This window comes from Saccoglossus kowalevskii, chromosome 12 (genome assembly GCF_978046115.1).
Source record: "Saccoglossus kowalevskii chromosome 12, keSacKowa6.1, whole genome shotgun sequence".
Taxonomy (NCBI): Eukaryota; Metazoa; Hemichordata; class Enteropneusta; family Harrimaniidae; genus Saccoglossus; species Saccoglossus kowalevskii.
The window spans coordinates 36,239,094-36,259,375 of record NC_140652.1 but is presented as its reverse complement, the minus strand read 5'-3'; the positions used below and the strand labels follow the sequence as shown (position 1 = coordinate 36,259,375).

The 20,282-nt window shown below is 39.5% G+C and overlaps 1 long non-coding RNA gene across 1 annotated transcript; it reads left to right on the top strand.

Annotated features, from left to right (window-relative positions):
* The first annotated feature begins 9,652 nt into the window (after nucleotides 1-9,652).
* LOC144351981 (uncharacterized) lies at nucleotides 9,653-18,726 on the top strand. Its single transcript, XR_013420512.2, has 5 exons — nucleotides 9,653-9,702; nucleotides 11,603-11,816; nucleotides 15,893-16,018; nucleotides 16,696-16,736; nucleotides 17,722-18,726. It is a non-coding gene; the product is annotated as an uncharacterized LOC144351981 (long non-coding RNA).
* Nucleotides 18,727-20,282: the final 1,556 nt, after the last annotated feature.

Below are 20,282 nucleotides of genomic sequence, written 5' to 3'. Positions count from 1 at the left end.
CGCACGGACTATGCCACTACTTCCACAGGGGAAGTCAATGATCGGTGTTTTTTTTTATATAGCTCATTAAACTAGACCCGCCCGTCGGTGACTGACCTGAAAACACCGTTTAAATGCAGGAAATTATCATTTAATTGAGTCATATATTTAGCTAATACCAGATTAGAACTACGTATTTGCCCCTCCCGCAGTGACACATTTGACCCCGGAAGTATAATCATGTTACACTTGTCCGCTCTCCTCTTCGATAAGACAGCATAATACGATTATCTCTATATGCAAATATCTCCCATTATATGTATGTATATGTTTTTCCCACTAACCTTTGTATATCCGTCGTGCATTGCGTTGAATTAGATAGATATATTTATCCACCGACCCCCTAAAAAATACAACTTACGTGGAGAAAAGACGTAGTTCAGACTGAACAAATTTAAGGAGAAAACTTTATTCTTGCATCGAGATTATGAGAAATGTCCGCAACAATTCTTCTTTCCAACACATAACGATCACAGATGTGGTTTACGTATCGAACTAAAATACTGAAAGTTTGTGCAGTTCTTTTCTGCGTTTTCTTATATTTGCCCATAAATTTTCATAGTCTAGAGGTCAATGATTTTGAAGGGAAATAGCAAAAACAGGTTTATGTTTTTATATACGGTGCGAAAAAATTGTCTTAGTGACTTTGCCGGTCAAGGGTTTTTTATTATGAGCAACATTAATATGTGATTTTAACATATGCCGAAAAAGGGTGATAATCAATAAGTTAGAAAAACATGTATCGTAGTTGAGTTCATATCGATGGCTGGACCAACTCGACTCATGCCGAACTCACACCTTCCACCGACGTCTTTTTCAGAATTAAATGTCTCATGACACAAATGTATATGCACACCATTTGTTACAAGTATTTATTTAATTGGAACATGTTTACATGTTACCATCATTCGAAATACGAAAAAATGATCAATATAATTTAAAGTCTTGTAAACCAATATAAATATTTTACGTCAAAGTCAGGTGACCAAAATAATTACTTTATATTGTAGAAAAATACTAGATAATTGTAGAAATAAAATAAAGCATAACATCATTTCTCATCCGTGTCGACTGTAAGATACACTTTGTTTGTGTGGAATTTGAGAAAATATACGAGCGAGTCGCAAAGTATACAAGCGAGTCGCAAAATATACTATAAAGTCGCAAAATACAAGAATATATTATGTTCACATAATCGCCATAAGAAAACGATAAAGTGAAAAGGTGCGAGGAGTATCTTAACATCTTGCAGGAAAAATTGTTTTCAAAAAAACAGAGATGAAAAATTATCCCGGTGGTAATGCTTCAGTTTGATTAAAGCAATACCCCCCTCCATGTAGCTCGAGTACAGCGCCAGCACCGGCGGATGGTCTGCAGCCTTAATTGGAGTAGACACAGAGGTCCCCGCTAAAACTTTCACGATTGAAATCGGCGGAAATATGTAAATATAGAAAGGAATTTCACTTTGTTGTCGAGTTTACATGCAATCTGAGATCTAATTTTTTGTGAATTTGTTTCTATAACAACCGATTCCAGCCGAGCCAAGTATTTATTAATAGACGGACATAATTCGACAAGTGCCGAGGATGGTCCGAATCAAACTGACTCGAGTCAGAGCCTTGAGGCGAGGTTTGCGTGCCAAGACCTTCAATATTAACGGAATGAATGTTAGTGATATATTGCGTATCTGAATGTAAATGATGTAGATTTCCGGCACTAAATAAATTATATTTTGACGGATGTTGTCCACTTCGTGTTCCTTAAACAGACACTTGGTACCACGCCCTAGTACCGTCATTTAAAATAGAATCGATTACAATATCGCCGCCTCAAACAACGCACCAACAAACATACAGAGGGACTACTGTATGCTTTTATACAAAATATATTCTCGATAACAAGTTTTAAACAGGTTTGACTACACTTTGTTAATTTGGTGCATTTACTCCTGGTGAAACACACATTTAGACTCACCATGACAACCCAGAACTCTCACATACGTGCTAAATCGCGATTCTTTGTTGAGGACGCTCTGTTTTAGGCATCGGAATCAAGACCACGGTGACCACGCTTGCAACTTTTTATCTGTGTTCTATTATAACTTGTGATTGATGGCGTACTCAATGTAGTACCGACACATTTACGTATTGCTTTCTGACTTATCAGCAAGGTTCGGTGATGACTGCCACTTTTTGTTCAGCGCTTACCATCAAAGCTTTAATTTCACAGCATTTGTAAAAATAATAATATTATTGACATTATTCATTTTGAGTAGAACATAGTCAAATCTATAACTAAATAAAAAATACATTGTATGTTCCACCTGTACAAACACACGGCCGCATACCAACGCATATTACAACGTTACCAGCCAACAAGGACACCTACACAAATGTAAGGGAATGATATTATATATCTTTGAAAAATGGATCATTGTGAATAAATATGGCACAAATATATTATAATGTTATTATCGTTGTTAATTATAGTGAAGTAATTGTGTTCATGCATTTATTCCAAGCAACATTGCCGCCACGAGATACTAGACAACAGTTCCACCACAAGATACTAGGTAACAGTGCCACAAGGAGATACTAGACAACAATGACACCAGGAGATACTAGACAACAATGACACCAGGAGACACTAGGCAACAGTGACACCAGGAGACACTAGGCAACAGTTCTACCACGAGATACTAGACAACAGTGACACCAGGAGACACTAGGCAACAGTGACACCAGGAGACACTAGGCAACAGTTCTACCACGAGATACTAGACAACAGTGACACCAGGAGACACTAGGCAACAGTGACACCAGGAGACACTAGGCAACAGTTCTACCACGAGATACTAGACAACAATGTCACCAGGAGATACTAAACAACAGTGCCAACACGAGATACTAGACAACAGTGCCACCACGAGATACTAGACAACAGTTCCACCACGAGATACTAGACAACAGTGCCACCAGGGGATACTAGGCACCAGTGCCACCAGGAGACACTAGACAACAGTGCCACGAGGAGATACTAGACAACAATGTCATCAGGAGATACTAGACAACAGTGCCACCAGGAGACACTAGGCAACAGTTCCACCACGAGATACTAGACAACAATGTCACCAGGAGATACTAGACAACAGTTGCACCACGAGATACTAGACAAAAGTGCCAGAACGAAAAACCAGACAACAGTGCAAACACAAGATACTAGACAACAATGTCACCAGCAGGTACTAGACAACAGTTCCACCACGAGATACTAGACAACAGTTCCACCACGAGATACTAGACAACAGTGCCAGAACGAAATACCAGACAACAGTGCAAACACAAGATACTAGACAACAATGTCACCAGCAGGTACTAGACAACAGTTCCACCACGAGATACTAGACAACAGTGCCAGCACGAAATACTAGACAACAGTGCCAACACAAGATACTAGACAACAGTGCCACCAGGAGATACTAGACAACAGTTCCACCATGAGATACCAGACGACAGTGTCACCACGAGGTACTAGGCAACGGTGTCACCAGGGGGAAACTAGGCAACAGTGCCACCCGGAGATACTAGACAACAGTGCCACCAGGAGATACCAGACAACAGTGCCAACATGAGATACTAGACAACAGTGCCACCAGGAGATACCAGACAACAGTGCCAACATGAGATACTAGACAACAGTGCCACCAGGAGATACCAGACAACAGTGCCAACATGAGATACTAGACAACAGTGCCACCAGGAGATACCAGACAACAGTGCCAACATGAGATACTAGACAACAGTGCCACCACGAGATACCAGACAACAGTGCCAACATGAGATACTAGACAACAGTGCCAACATGAGATACTAGACAAGTGCCACAAGGAGATACTAGACAAGTGCCACAAGGAGATACTAGACAATAGTGCCACCAGGAGATACTAGACAACAGTGCCAACATGAGATACCAGACAACAGTGCCAACATGAGATACTAGACAAGTGCCACAAGGAGATACTAGACAACAGTGCCAACATGAGATACTAGACAACAGTGCCAACATGAGATACTAGACAAGTGCCACCAGGAGATACCAGACAACAGTGCCAACATGAGATACTAGACAAGTGCCACCAGGAGATACCAGACAACAGTGCCAACATGAGATACTAGACAAGTGCCACAAGGAGATACCAGACAACAGTGCCAACATGAGATACTAGACAAGTGCCACCAGGAGATACCAGACAACAGTGCCATCAGGAGATACTAGACAAGTGCCACAAGGAGATACTAGACAATAGTGCCACCAGGAGATACTAGACAACAGTGCCAACATGAGATACCAGACAACAGTGCCAACATGAGATACTAGACAAGTGCCACAAGGAGATACTAGACAACAGTGCCAACATGAGATACTAGACAACAGTGCCAACATGAGATACTAGACAAGTGCCACCAGGAGATACCAGACAACAGTGCCAACATGAGATACTAGACAACAGTGCCACCACGAGATACCAGACAACAGTGCCAACATGAGATACTAGACAACAGTGCCAACATGAGATACTAGACAACAGTGCCACCAGGAGATACCAGACAACAGTGCCAACATGAGATACTAGACAACAGTGCCACCAGGAGATACCAGACAACAGTGCCAACATGAGATACTAGACAACAGTGCCACCAGGAGATACCAGACAACAGTGCCAACATGAGATACTAGACAACAGTGCCACCACGAGATACCAGACAACAGTGCCAACATGAGATACTAGACAACAGTGCCAACATGAGATACTAGACAAGTGCCACCAGGAGATACCAGACAACAGTGCCATCAGGAGATACTAGACAAGTGCCACAAGGAGATACTAGACAATAGTGCCACCAGGAGATACTAGACAACAGTGCCAACATGAGATACCAGACAACAGTGCCAACATGAGATACTAGACAAGTGCCACAAGGAGATACTAGACAACAGTGCCAACATGAGATACTAGACAACAGTGCCAACATGAGATACTAGACAAGTGCCACCAGGAGATACCAGACAACAGTGCCAACATGAGATACTAGACAACAGTGCCACCACGAGATACCAGACAACAGTGCCAACATGAGATACTAGACAACAGTGCCAACATGAGATACTAGACAAGTGCCACAAGGAGATACTAGACAATAGTGCCACCAGGAGATACTAGACAACAGTGCCAACATGAGATACCAGACAACAGTGCCAACATGAGATACTAGACAAGTGCCACAAGGAGATACTAGACAATAGTGCCACCAGGAGATACTAGACAACAGTGCCACCAGGAATTACTAGACAACTGTGCCACAAGAAGATACCAGACAACAGTGCCACTAGGAGATACTAGACAACAGTGCCACCAGGAGATACTAGACAACAGTGCCATCAGGAATTACTAGACAACTGTGCCACAAGAAGATACCAGACAACAGTGCCAGCAGGAGATACGAGACAACAGTGCCATCAGGAGATACTAAACAACTGTGCCACAAGGAGATACTAGACAACAGTGCCACCAGGAATTACTAGACAACTGTGCCACAAGAAGATACCAGACAACAGTGCCAGCAGGAGATACGAGACAACAGTGCCATCAGGAGATACTAAACAACTGTGCCACCAGGAGATACTAGACAACAGTGCCACCAGGAGATACTAGACAACAGTGCCACCAAGGGATACTGAACAACAGTGCCACCAAGAGATACTAGACAACAGTGCCACAAGGGGATACTAGACAACAGTGCCAATATGAGATACTAGATATTAGTTCCACCAGGATATACTAGACAACAGTGCAACCACGAAATACTAGACAACAGTGCCACCACGAGATACTAGATAATGGTGCCTCCAGGAGATACTAGACAACAGTGCAACCAGGAGATACTAGACAATAGTGCCACCAGGAGATACTAGACAACAGTGCCAGCAGGAGATACTAGACAACAGTGCCAGCAGGAGATATAAGACAACAGTGCCACCATGAGATACTAGACAACAGTGCCACCACGAGATAGTAGACAACAGTGCCACCATGAGATACTAGACAACACTGCCATCATGAGATACTAGACAACAGTGCTAGTCCGAAATACTAGACAACAGTGCCAGCAGGAGATACTAGACAACAGTGCCAGTACGAGATACTAGACAGCAGTGCCACCAGGAGATATAAGACAACAGTGCCACAAGGAGATACTAGACAGCAGTGCCACCAGGAGATACGAGACAACAGTGTCAATACGAGATACTAGACAACAGTGCCAATACGAGATACTAGATAATATTGCCACCAGGAGATACTAGACAACAGTGCCACCAGGAGATACTAGACAACACTGCCATCATGAGATACTAGACAGTACCTGCACGAGATACTAGGCAACAGTGTCACCACGAGACACTAGGCAACAGTGCCACCACGAGATATAAGGCAACAGTTCCACCACGAGACACTATACAACAGTTCTACCACGAAATACTAGACAACAGTGGCACCACGAGATACTAGGCAACAGTGCTATCACGAGATATAAGGCAACAGTGCTATCACGAGATACTAGACAACAGTGCCACCAATGGTGCCACCATCATATCATACAACAGTGCTACCACGAGATATCTGAAAACAGCGTCACCACGAGAAACTAAAAAACAGATAATGCGAGTTGTTGCATCCAGTATGACAGACATGTCGTTCATAGCAAGAAATGTCTGTATCCATATACATCCCTTAAAAACGTGACCAATGATGAGTATGCACACTGACTCCAACAAAATTATACAAGTTTACGCTATATGAGTTCATGATCGGAACATTGCCAAACGCTTACAAGGGGCGTTCAATAAGTAATGTCCCTGATCCATTTCCCATAGCAGGAGGTTAATGAAACTTGGCAGAGTTATTAGTCTTTTTCTACATAGGAACCACCCAGAGCTATGCATTTCTCCAATCGTTTAATGCAGCTCTGGACACCAACCCCAGGTTGATCCTCCAACCACGTCGTAACTTCAGAAATCAAGGCTGCATCATCTTGGAAACGCTTTCCTTTCAAAAATAACTTCATGGCTGGTAAGAGATGAAAGTCAGAGGATGCAATGTCAGGAGAGCGACGGGGGAGGATTTCATAGCCACATGCCCGTGCTTCTGATCTGGCGACATGCGAGTTTTGGACCAGAGCGTCCTGCAGGAGGAGGATACCTTTGCTGATCTTGCCCCGCCTCTTGATTTTGATAGCTTCTTTTAATTTCGTCAAATTTGAAGCGTAATAAGCTCCTGTAATTGTGGTACCCTTTGCCAAGAAATCTGTCAGCACTACTCCGTCCTGGTCCCAGAAGACTGTGAGCATGATCTTGCCAACGGACACCTTATGCATATGCAAAAGGATAGTTTCCACAGACCGGGTACTAATCTTGACCTCTTGGGCTATTTGGCGAACAGTAATGCGTGGATCTTCCAAAATGGCTGCCTCAACTTGACGGACAGATGCCCCAGCAATGGCAGAAGAGGGAAGACCAGGTCTGGAAGCTGTTTCCACAGATTTCCGGCCATGATTGAATTCACGATGCCAGTGTTTTACAAGATCATATGATGGGGCATCATCACCATAAGTTCCTTTCTTTTCAAGTCTCCTTTGGTGAGCGTCCTTTCAAATACAAAAAAACGGACACTCAACTGGCTTCATTTCACACCTGACTCAGTTTAAACACCTGTAAATCAGAAACCACAAGTAGTTCAGAGCTGTTTTTTGCAACATAACCCATAGAGATGTAAATCATTACACTTGCAAAATTTCATCTAGATCTGACAACTGAAAGTGGGTCAGGGGCAATACTTATGGAACGCCCCTCGTATTTTAAAGGATGAGAAGATTACATTATTTATACCTTATTCAAAATTAGTTCAGATACAGATCTGATTGTAACAAAGCATGTTTATAACAAACTTACGCCACGTTCTAAAACATTCTGTTTAAAAACATGCCAGCACTTCTTCTGCCTCACCTACGGTGGGCAAAATATGTTTCAAGATTGTCAAATCTGTCTTATGGTGGGCAGAAAATGTTCTGAGATGATTCAATTTGACTTACCGAGGGAAGAAAATGTTTCGATATGGTTCAATCTGACTCACGGTGGGCAGAAAAAGTTCTAATATGGTTCAATCTGACTTACGGTGGGCAGACACTGTTTTGAGATTGTCCAATCTGACTTATGATGGGCAGAACTTGTTCTGAGATGGTAAAATCTGACATATGGTGGGCAGAAAAATTTGAGATGGTCCAATTTGTTTTTGCATAGTATAAATGTAAATCGATTGTATTGATATATGACATACGGGCCTCGTCATAAATACGCGTTTATCTACTTGCCATCCATGTTTACTAGTTTGGTCTTCTGTTTGATTCGCGGACTGAATATGATCGCTGAGGGCAGCATTGCGAGTAAAATATTGTTATGGAAAGCAGTGAAGTGCTTTCCCTGAAATTGTGTCGTGTGTCATGAATAGGGCGTCTCGTTCTCTCCCCTTACCAAAGGTTTACAAACTCCATATTAATAGTGAACTCTCTAAGGTGTGGCAGAGTAACCATGCGACCAGCCAATCGATGCAGTCGTTGGCACGATCACGTGTTTACCAAAGATGTGTTTCACGGTTAAAGCCTTGCAAAGTCGCAACTACTAAATACAATAAGTAAACAATCGATTTATCAAATTCCTCTATGTTTATAATCTCCACCCTATACATGCAAGTTGTTGATTCTAAACAATAGTGCAACGACGTGTGAACCGAATGAGCGAACGTGATGTCGCTATCCTAACACGTGTCTCGTCTATTCAGTATCGAACATGGAATGAGTAACAGAATAACAATACAGTATGAAACAAAATACAGATGCAATATGGACGAAACAAATATTTTGTTTTAATCATTTGATAGCAGGTACATTATGATGAATTAATATGTTTGCATAACTGAGTTTGTTCGATGAAAACAGCAAACTACAAATACATGCAGTAATTACATTGTTTCATCAAAAACAGTGTTATCAGTTTGACAAATCTTAATGTATTTAATCATAGATATATATCCAACAACAATATTATCTCTCGTCCATATTGCATAAAGAACACAGACAAATAACGTAATACGCATGCGCCCGGTTTTACCTAGATACATAATTCCAATCACACGTGCACTAGCGTTTCACCGAATTAATACTGTTATATCTACTGCCAAAACAAGGTATTTATTATATAATATCATACTGTTTTAATCAAGATATACTATTTCAAACTTATGAACACTCTTGAAACTGATTTATTTGATTGCACCACGGTTAAGCAAGTATTAGGAAGAATCGACTTAAGTAAAGTGGATGTGTAAGAGATATCGTTGACGTAATTTGGGCGGTCACGTGATAATAAATTAATTCAGAACTGGAGAATATATTTATATCTTAAATCATTTTTTCTGCATCGTGCACACTGATTTCGTGTCCTGTAAGAGGTCATTTAAAAAGGCCACGCGTACCACGAGGTCAACTCGTTCGAACATAATCAGTCTGTCAAGAACAAGGTGTTCGGCCAAGGACCCGTCTGAAGCCTAAGGTATGTTCACATTTTTGTACAAAGCATATTGCCAAAGTATGGCTGTCTTAGACAGCATGTCACTTCCAGTGTATGGTTGATCTGTCGTGTGATGGTTATGTCAATCACAGCTGACCTGGTTTACTCTTTGCTTCATTCGCCTTAAAATGCATAGTATGTATGTATATATGGGGGGGGGGGTGAGTTACTTACGCCGCAGTTAGTGGTAGAGTACGTTATTACAAAATTGAGTATGTATGATATAAAGAGACTGTTTTCAGTGATGAAGGCTTGATGGCACACGATGAGTCATGCGTGAACAGATGTCCATTAAGCTTAGGTGGGAAATAAATGTGTATTGCACACTGTATATTGCGTGAAGCAAACATATAATCTCCGACAGCGGCGGCGGGGGGGGGGGGTCCGCGTAAACATGACAGTCACTCTAGGATAATGCGATGACCTAATTAGTATTGCGATTATGTACATCAATAATAATACCTAATTTCTATTTTTATATATTTTTTCAGATTTCCTCCAATTTTTATCATTGTATTAAATGAAACTTGGTACATGTGCGTATGTAACAATATACATACCTAATACTATGCATAATAATTGAATAATTTGCATATTAATTCATTTGGTCATGGTGATCCACAGACAGGATTAGTTTAATGTTGAAATCGTGCATATTGATTATCGGATTATTATTATTGTCACTTACACACTTGTACAATTGTACACGACAACACTTCTCATGTAAATTTTGGTTCAATCAAATTACGAAATTTTGTGTTCATTTGCTACCGTTTTGTCACGTGGTGGAACTACGTCAAATTTGTATAGCCTGGATTACGATTAGAGGGTCGTCACCTGCGCACGCGCGGGAAATGAGTCCCAAGCGACGACAACAACACACGCTATAAACGCAAAGGCTCATGGGTAGACGCTTGTTTGTAAACAATGACGCGCTATGGCCATCTGACGCGTGCGTAGGTGACGACTGTCCCGCTTTAATATCTATATGTTATTAATGGCTGGTATTTTAGCTGTAATAGAACACCGGAAACGTAATTCAAATAGTATATTATGTACGTGTATTTTAAAACATCGAATGTTGTCGTAGTCCCCCTTGTTGATCCTTGGTAATTTTCCAGTTGTGGAGGTTTCCCAGGAAAATAGCAATGTCAACTCACGAACATCCTCACAATGAAGAAATGCGATTTGAAAAAAAAGTTTCAACCAGTCTGGTGTTCTCAACAATTGTTTTAAAGCATTCATTTCGACTCCCGTGTAGGAAACAAACAATTGGAGTCGTTGCAGTTAGTGTGTCTGTATGTGTGTCTGTATGTGTGTGTGTATGTGTGTGTATGTGTGTGTGTGTGTCTGTATGTGTGTGTGTATGTGTGTGTGTGTGTGTATGTGTGTGTATGTGTGTGTGTGTGTGTGTGTGTGTGTGTGTGTGTGTGTGTGTATGTGTGTGTGTGTGTGTCTGTATGTGTGTGTGTGTGTGTCTGTATGTGTGTGTGTGTATGTGTGTATGTCTGTATGTGTGTGTGTCTGTATGTATGTGTGTCTGTATGTGTGTGTGTATGTAGGTTCCACTGATATCTAAATAAACACTCATTGGATTTTGCTGAAACTTGGTACATAGACTAATCATGTTTGATTAGTTTGGGGGTAAAAAACATGCGTATTATAAATAACCTATTTTGCATAATGATTAGTCAATTTTCGGCTTCCAGTGATATTAGTACTAAACATCACATAATGAAACTTGGTACATGTGTGCATGTAGCGATACTGATTTGATACAGCGCCCTCAGAATAATATTGCATACCTTATGAAGATATGTATTTAAATAGTTACATATTATAAATAAAAACACGGACACTCAATCCACAACATCCCACACAGGAGAATCCGCAACATTCATCGTATGTCCACACTCGATCCAACACAGGAGAGTCACCACATTCATCGTATGTCCACACTCGATCCAACACAGGAGAGTCACCACATTCATCGTATGTCCACACTCGATCCAACACAGGAGAATCACCACATTCATCGTATGTCCACAGTGGTTGTTTTGCACCCTGGAACCATGTTCATGTTAAAATAACTATGGGTGAGTAGATTTCGATTGGGTGTGCAGTAACGATTTCGGTATAGGTCAATTGACAAAGATATCCGTTGACTAATACCTCTATCCCATTTGAAATACCGGAAGTGTAAACGTAGATACCCGAACATATGTTGGCATTTGTTCAGTATATTACGCGCCGCCCATCCAAAATAGAGTTATTGTTTATATCCGGAGAGCGCCTTTTTTAATATTACCAGCAGAAAGTTGAGGATGCTTTCTGCCAATTGTCAAGGGTTATATATAGTTACAAAATGGTAGATGTACAGCTAATCCTCGGGCGGACATCCGGACATTTTCAGCGCTTGGCAACCATGGCGGTGAAAACAAAGGCCAAAAATTCACAGAAAATGGTACTTTGGGATGGTTGTTGAGAGTCCCCTGAACAGTGTAACCAGATTAGCCCTACGTGTGTAACATATATAAATTTGATTGTTCAGGATTACTTCAAAGTTGAGTTTGTGTTGTTTTCTCGAATTTTCACCGGCTCGACCGGCGTTCCACAGCAGCGCGAAAAGAGCCCATAGAAATGCATGGTACAGCGGTGCGCGTCTTAGCAACGTTGAACGTCTTGTGACGTAGCTCCGCCCCCGAGGATAGAACTGATATCAAAAACCGGAACCGACCCAATATGCTCATTATTAGCTGTGTATACATCTGTACTACGACGGTTGATCCGATCATAAGGACAACAAACTGAACATGGAACGCATGGCCACGATTTGTCATCTTCACGATTCGACATTGACCGTCTTTAATCAGTCCTGACATAATATCCATCAATCATTTTCATCACCATGGCGACCGTGGCGTAAATAAATGAGACGTTGATATGATTAAAACAAATATTAATAATGGACTTCCATGTCAAATTTGCAGGCGAGTAAAGTGATATAAATTTTATTTGAAATCAGTAATACTGCAAGGCATTTACCAAGCGTGATATAAGACATTCATTCGTACACCATACAGGATTTACATTATGTCGACTACGCAATGTTTATTCAATCGCCATGATGGAAACTGACATCTAGTTACCTTAACCTCATCTACCCCAATACACGATTTAATTTGGCGATGTATATATGTATATTGAAGGTATATTTGCAGCCTTCTAACATTGGTTGCTATGTAAACACACCGTTAAAATATGGCGACATTTTTAAACGATATAAGACAGAACAAGGTCCTGGTATATATTGATACATGTATATGGAGGCACGTGTAACATATTAGCATCATGATTTATACAATTGGACTTCAGTCACCATTTCGTTTTATGGACATAGAAACAATGCAAAACGAAATAACGCCAAAGACATAAACATTGCATGCACTAAGTCTAGAGATCAAGGCAGTGTCACGTATAAATTGGACTTCAGTCACCACGTCGTTTTATCTTGACATAGAAACAATGCAAAACCAAATATCGACTAAGACATATACAATGCAAGCTGAATTAGGCAATATGGCTGTGTTAAAAAATAAGCAGTTGCATTTATTTTAATTTTGTATTTCAGAATTACTTGTTCGGGTTTGTCAACGTTGAGTTAATGGTTGCCACACTCCAAACCGCTCCCTTATATACATTACACTAGACTGTGTAGTAATCCTATAAAACGGTTGCCTTCCTATCCTTCTCCCTTTCCTGTAACTCCCAAGACAACATGTACCAGTAAGGTAGGGCATATATATAAATAGAAACCATGACAGATGTGGCACACTCTTACAGTTATTACTGAAAAACACCATATGCATTGTGCTGAACTAAAAGCACATAATCAAATCACATGACGAATCAAAGAAATACGTCATAAAATAATCATAAAACTGATGTAGTTTTACTGCTTAGTGATGTTGTCTGTGTATCCACAGCACGCGTGAAGTGTTTTTTGTAGATTGTGTAGTTACAAATAATTAAAGCTGGGAGTCGTCACCTGCGCATGCGTCAGATGGCCACATCGTGTCATTGTTTACAAACAAGCGTCTACCCATGAGCCGTTGCGTTTTTATCGTGTGTTGCTATCGTCGCTTGGGACTCAATTCCCGCGCGTGCGCAGGTGACGACCCTCCCGCTTTAAATAGCAATAGGTTTGCTCACGAGGTAGCGTGTATTTGCTTTATCACACACCACACCATTGTCATCAAAATATATTTCTTATATATATTGTATTTCGATATAAACAATTAAAAGTACTCAGTTCAGCTCCGTCAGTTATACAGCACATTTCTATTTGCGGGGCATATTGTGAGCATAATACTATCATAACTCACCACTTCAGTACCAGCTAGGGGTAACGTATGATAAGGACAAGACATAAATAGCACCCCCTCCCCCCCCCCCCACACACAGTCAAAAATAAACAATACAGTGTAACTATTTAGTTTTGTATATTGTAGTTTTTAATATTTGGCCAAATGCAATACTACTATTGTTATAAAGTTGTTTATTCTTTTCACTTCCTGGTTTGTTTTGATATTACATTCTTTAAATATTCTTTCCTTTTTGTGTAATTCACAATCTAGAATGAAATGAATTTCATTCTCAACTGCATTTTATTTCATTATTTGCAAAGTCTTTTCCTTTCCTCTGTGCGTGTTTCTTCTAACTATGATATATAGTAGATAATATTTGGTAATCTTTATTCTATAATCATATTTGGTAATCCTAAGTAACACAGTAAGATGAAACACGACAACGATTACCAAATATTATCTACTATATATCACATTTATCAATCCCAGTAGCGTTTATTTATTTTCTTCTAACTAATTCGATTTCCAGATCATGATCACTTATTTTCAATTTGTCAAAATTTTTCTATGTTATTGTTTTTTATTTCACTTACGAATATGTTCATTCTGAAGTATATTTTGAAAAAAACTGTTTGTTCTTAACTTGTTTGTCTCGTTTTGATTATTAATTATTTGTTTTTTTTTTCAAACTTTTTTTATCCTTTTGTTAATTTAAGGTTAATAATTTTAGTTATTTTTTGTTATCTTGTGTTTTTTTTTGACTTCCTTACATTCAAAGTTACCCTACTATTGTTTCAATATGTTTGTGTTAGTTTTAGAATTTTCTATTAGTAGACCTTAGAAAACAGAGGCATGCTACCGTGGGTATCCCTTTCATGTAACATTAGTTATAATCCTCTACCCAATTAACACGTTAGAGGAACTGACAATAAAACTATGTCAACACCACTGTTACATCCTCTCCTGTTCCATAAGCCAAACATGGCTGCCAGGGTGCAGCTAAACAAAATAGCAATTTTGTGGTTAGAATATAATCAGAATAATTACATTTGATCAAAACTGAATATCCAATTCCATTCTACTTATATGAGTGAAACTAAAAATTGCAAAGTTAACATTTTTTTCACTATAAAAACAGGAAAGGGAAACAAAAAGGTCAATTTTCTCTACAATAAACACTACTGCCTAAAAGTAAACAATGACCTGTCAGAATTTGTGTCATTATAACAAGTGATTTGTTTTATCATATTTAGAACAAATATAACATAGACCAACTGTTATACACTGACAAATGTGAATATTGGCACAGCATACTAGGAACTTATCAAACATATAAAAAAGCGTAAAAAAGTAACAACTAAAACTGTTTCACATGTATAAATCTTCTAGGTATATGCATGAATGGGATTATCCATAAAAGAAATTGTAACCACATTGCACATAGAAAACCGAATTTTCCTTTGTGTCAGACAGAGTATGCATCTCCCTGTTTTCTAAGGTCTATGGCTGTACTTGAGTACCATATTTTTGTTTGCCGTCTGTGTATGCACAAGATAAAGGTGGTGATAGTAGAACAGTGACTCTGAGTGTTATGACATTCCGATCAGTCGCCTTAACGCTACCGTTGTAGATGAACCGATACAACCGTTGATGGCAGTATACATAAATACAATTATTAATCAACCTTTATCTTGCTAGCCCCATGTACTTGACCAGATAAGGGTTAAGAATTCACACGTCGTTATTTAATGCCGTCATTCCGGTGACCGTGCAACAAAATAATATTTATTAAATCTATTTTTCAGGATCTGGGCTGATGCTGTCAGTCATTCTTTTAATAGTGTGTTTACTGCTCGCCGCCATTTTGTCTCTTGCTATACATTTATTTCTTAAAGTACGATATTTTCGTGGGAAACACTCGCCAAATAAAAGTAAGTTGTGTCTTATCCCGGGGGATTACTGCAGTGTTATCAAATAGAATTGTTGAGCGGATGACCTTAGCCATGTGACGGTCACATGCTTCAAATACAATTGCACACGCAATACTTATAATTAAAGCGGGATTGTCGTCACCTACGCATGTGTCAGGTGGCCATAGCGTGTCATTGTTTACAAACAAGCGTTTACCCATGGGCCTTTGCGTATTTAGCGTGTGTTGTTATCGTCGCTTGGGAATCAATTCCCGCGCGTGCGCAGGTGACGACCATCTCGCTTTAAAGAACGGTCGTCTTCGCGTTCGAATTTCATATAAGCAAACCACGCGTTTTCTAAGACTCATACAAGCTGCATGGAGGCCATATCCTACATGACGTGGCTCAACCACTGCCTTTTAGGACAAGTTTGTACATGCATATTTTCTAAGTATTTTTTTTTAATATGAGAACGTCTATGTTATCAGCCTTCAATATTGTACAATGCTGGAATTAGACTGAGGTAAAAAAAAAACCGATTGTATATTGTCGCTCATTTATTCAAAGTGTTATAGTTCGGTTCACACTTTTTGTTCATTGCCAACCAACCGATCTAATCTCCTCTTATTGTTACATTAGTACATTGTTTGACCATGTCAACTAATTGTGAACCATGTTTTACTTGATTGTACCCGCAGTAGCTCCTTTACGAGAAGATCTGTGTATGGACGATATAGAGGTAAGTGTGCGATGTGGACATTAGAAGTGACTAGGTAGTGGACCTTATGATAGTGTCCAAACTGTTTATCTTTGTTTTTGCCCTGCCAATCACGCCAATGGTTTGAAGGTATCCCTCCCCATTTTGTCCATGTATTAAAATAGTTTCCCCTCTGATATACGTGTAGCCACGGGCATTGGTTAACTGTATCATACCTCCATGGCTGTATAAATGTTTGATATATTAAGATGGTTTTTTGCATTGCATGTCAAGAGGTGGTTGATTTTATTATAATTTACTTTGTCATTGGTTTGGACGGATTGGTACATTTTGAAAGATAACGTGTGGCGGCTTTCTGTGTAGTGGTGTGTGTATTGTTTCTGATAATTTGATTGACGGCGAGAGGTTGCCAGGTTCCCATGACTTTCATGCAGTCAAGTATCTGTAGGGTTTCTATTTATAGCTATATCACATCAGTATAATGTCTTGTTTTGGCCAGTATCGTTCAAATCAGTCCTGTATGTTGTGCCAGATTTCAAATAGATACAAACGTTTCTTTGTGATAGTAAACACTTATCTTAGTGTCAATTCTGAGATAAAAGGGTTGTTACTTTGGTTACTTTCGTGATATCAAGCTCTCTAGACAGTGCTTAGCTGGTCCCTACCAACAAGAGAATTATCGGTGATATAAATAGTCCAAAATGCATTGTCACTGTTAACAGCCTAACATTATTTAAAAGTGACCCATAAATAACACTATATACCTGCTTATTCTATTCAACGCCAAATGTCGAAAACGTGCTCGTATATATTTTAACTTGACATATTAGATATGTCAGCGGCCAAGCAAAAACATAGCACAACCTGTGTCAACCTTGTCTTGAATTACCATTATACGTGGCGCGCCATTATTTATAGACAGCAGTCATATACATAATATATATTAGGTTTGTGTTCATCATTAATGCACCTCTGAATTGTTGATTTCCCTTTTCGTTTGTTTTAGGGAGGGGTTTATAAACAAACAGAAGTTGTTACACACGATGATGTTGTGGTAAACGTAGAAATGCCTTCAATCCAAGACACGGTAAAGAGAAGTGTGGCACCCTTTTTCGTACTCTGATTGGTGCGTCAAACTGGACAATTGAAGTATGAATTCACCAATAATATGATGACGTTACGTTGTCGAAAGAACAGCGCCATTTTCTGATACTAGTGAGAGAACAAAATGTCGTAAAAGGTCAACTTACTGATAATAGTAAAAGCCAGGAATAAATGGTCGGAAATTGTCAAACTGCAATGTCGAGTGACCTCTTACTGTGAGGTTTTACCAAGTTTGATATGTGAGAGCAAAGTGGTTTGTTTTATTTTCAATCTGCGACTATGTAACAATGTATTTTCATATTTTAATTTGCATTAGACTATTTTGCGAGATCGGCGTCACTTTACATCTGTGTCCGGGTACGTCATCCAATCCACCATGTTGAGTTATACTCACACTTACATAAGCATGACACGTGGTGCATATCTGGGTAACCTGGAGACCTAATATCAGACGCACCATAACATTGCAAATGGTCTCGTAGACTCTGCAATGTTAATTTGGAACATGAATTATAAGGACATGCATAAGGTGTGCTAGCTGACAAATTTGTTTATTTATATAAGTTTATTGTTAATGTTCTTGCTTATTCACAGAGCGTGTATTACGTGTGTATATTTCCAAATGATGTTTTTTTTATTTTTATCTGAAATGTCACAATACAAAGTTGTACAATTGTAGATCTTATACATACATACTGTTACTGCGATTCTGATATAATTTCTCTGTATTTCCATGTTATTTGAATTCAGAACACACCATTTGCACGACAACATGCCACATAATGCTTTCTAGATTTTAACATTTGAAAAGTTATTCTTTATGCTTGTTATAAGTGAAATTACTAATACAAATGGTGGATGGTTAATGTAATTGGTTGCCGTGACAATAAACAGAGTATATTGTAAATGGGTGTCATTTAATTCATTGGCTAATACAACTGTCATGCCTTCCTGAAATGAAATCTCTTCATTTCAGATATACAAATGTTATTGTTCTAAGACATTGTTAACATCAACATGAAAGTCTGCTAATTGACCATCTTTTGAGGAAAGGCAAAACTAATTCAAATTTCAGGCTGTAATCAATGGCCCCTTCTCTAAGGAATCAGCACAGCCTTTGCAGGGGTTCAGAAAAAAGATTGTATCGCCAACTTCCACTTTGGTTCAGGAAGTGTGTGCCTTTCTCATAGAGTCTGGCCTTCTCAAAAGCCTCTAGGTTTGCATAGCTACTGTAAGTTTTTAGAAGCAAACTGAGGTCTGGATTATGGAAAACCATGAATAAGGCAGCAGCATAATAGGCAGAAAAGCTGATGGCAAACAAATTACTCGCGAGCTTGTAATTTATCAGGGAAAACTTGACTAATATGTAAAGGTTGAACTCAAAGCACATCACAAAAATTCAAGACTGCACTGCATGAGCTGGAGTTGAGGTAGTCAAGGCATGTGTTGCATCCAACACACCTAACATAGCTTTTTCTGGTGGAGTGGCCAGAGTGCTAAGGACATTTGTGTGGGTGTGTCAGAAACTTATTCCATATGGCAGGGTCTGCACCAGTCTATTCCTGAGATGTTCTTAGACTGGCTCAATGACTGAGTTGTGCAAGTTCTCTGACATGGCAAACATGGTTAGCTGCCACCAATAGCAGGTGAAATAGGAGCAATGAGGAGCTTGAGGTTAAACACAGAGCAAAATATGCCTTGGAAAAATTCATTTATGTCAGATATTACGTAAGGCCTTAAACGGGATAGATTTATTGATGCCTGGAGACCAAGCAACCTCATTTTTATGGACCACCATATGGATCACAATCAGTGCAAGCACTATTGTTTCAAACATGCACTAGGGTAAGGCCACAGAGCACACTGGATTTAATCTGATGTATGGCTGACTTGTTTAGAGTGCAACTAAAAAATGGAGGTTTAGCACTAAGCATGTGAAGACCCTATCTGGTGGCAGTATGGTGCCAGATGGACCCACAAAAAACTCTTCCTTAACCAATCCACAAAGATGGCCATCTAACAGATGATATGGCACATGCTCATCAGTGTTTTTGAACCAAGCATCCAAACCAGTACACCAGATTAGTTTCCCTCCAAATGCTGCTCTCCAGTTAAACATGCTGGTAAAGGTACCAAGGTTAAGGGTAGTTTTTTTTTCATTAGCGACCAAAGAGAATGTTTTATGGGTATGGATTACGATTTGATGCCGCCCTTACGCTCAACAGCAGTTGAGCTACTCATTTTGATGACAGACCTTCTGGATAAACGACTATTGGCATCACATCCATGATATTGTATTCTCAGTACAACTATTCTTAGCTAGTTAAGACTCCACATGAACATGCAAGAAATAGAATCAGAAACTTCTGTGATCAGATGTTCGGCCTTCTTTAAATGCGAAGCCACATCTGCCACTGTCAAAACATATTTAAGTGTTTTGTGGTCACAAGGACAGTGATCATG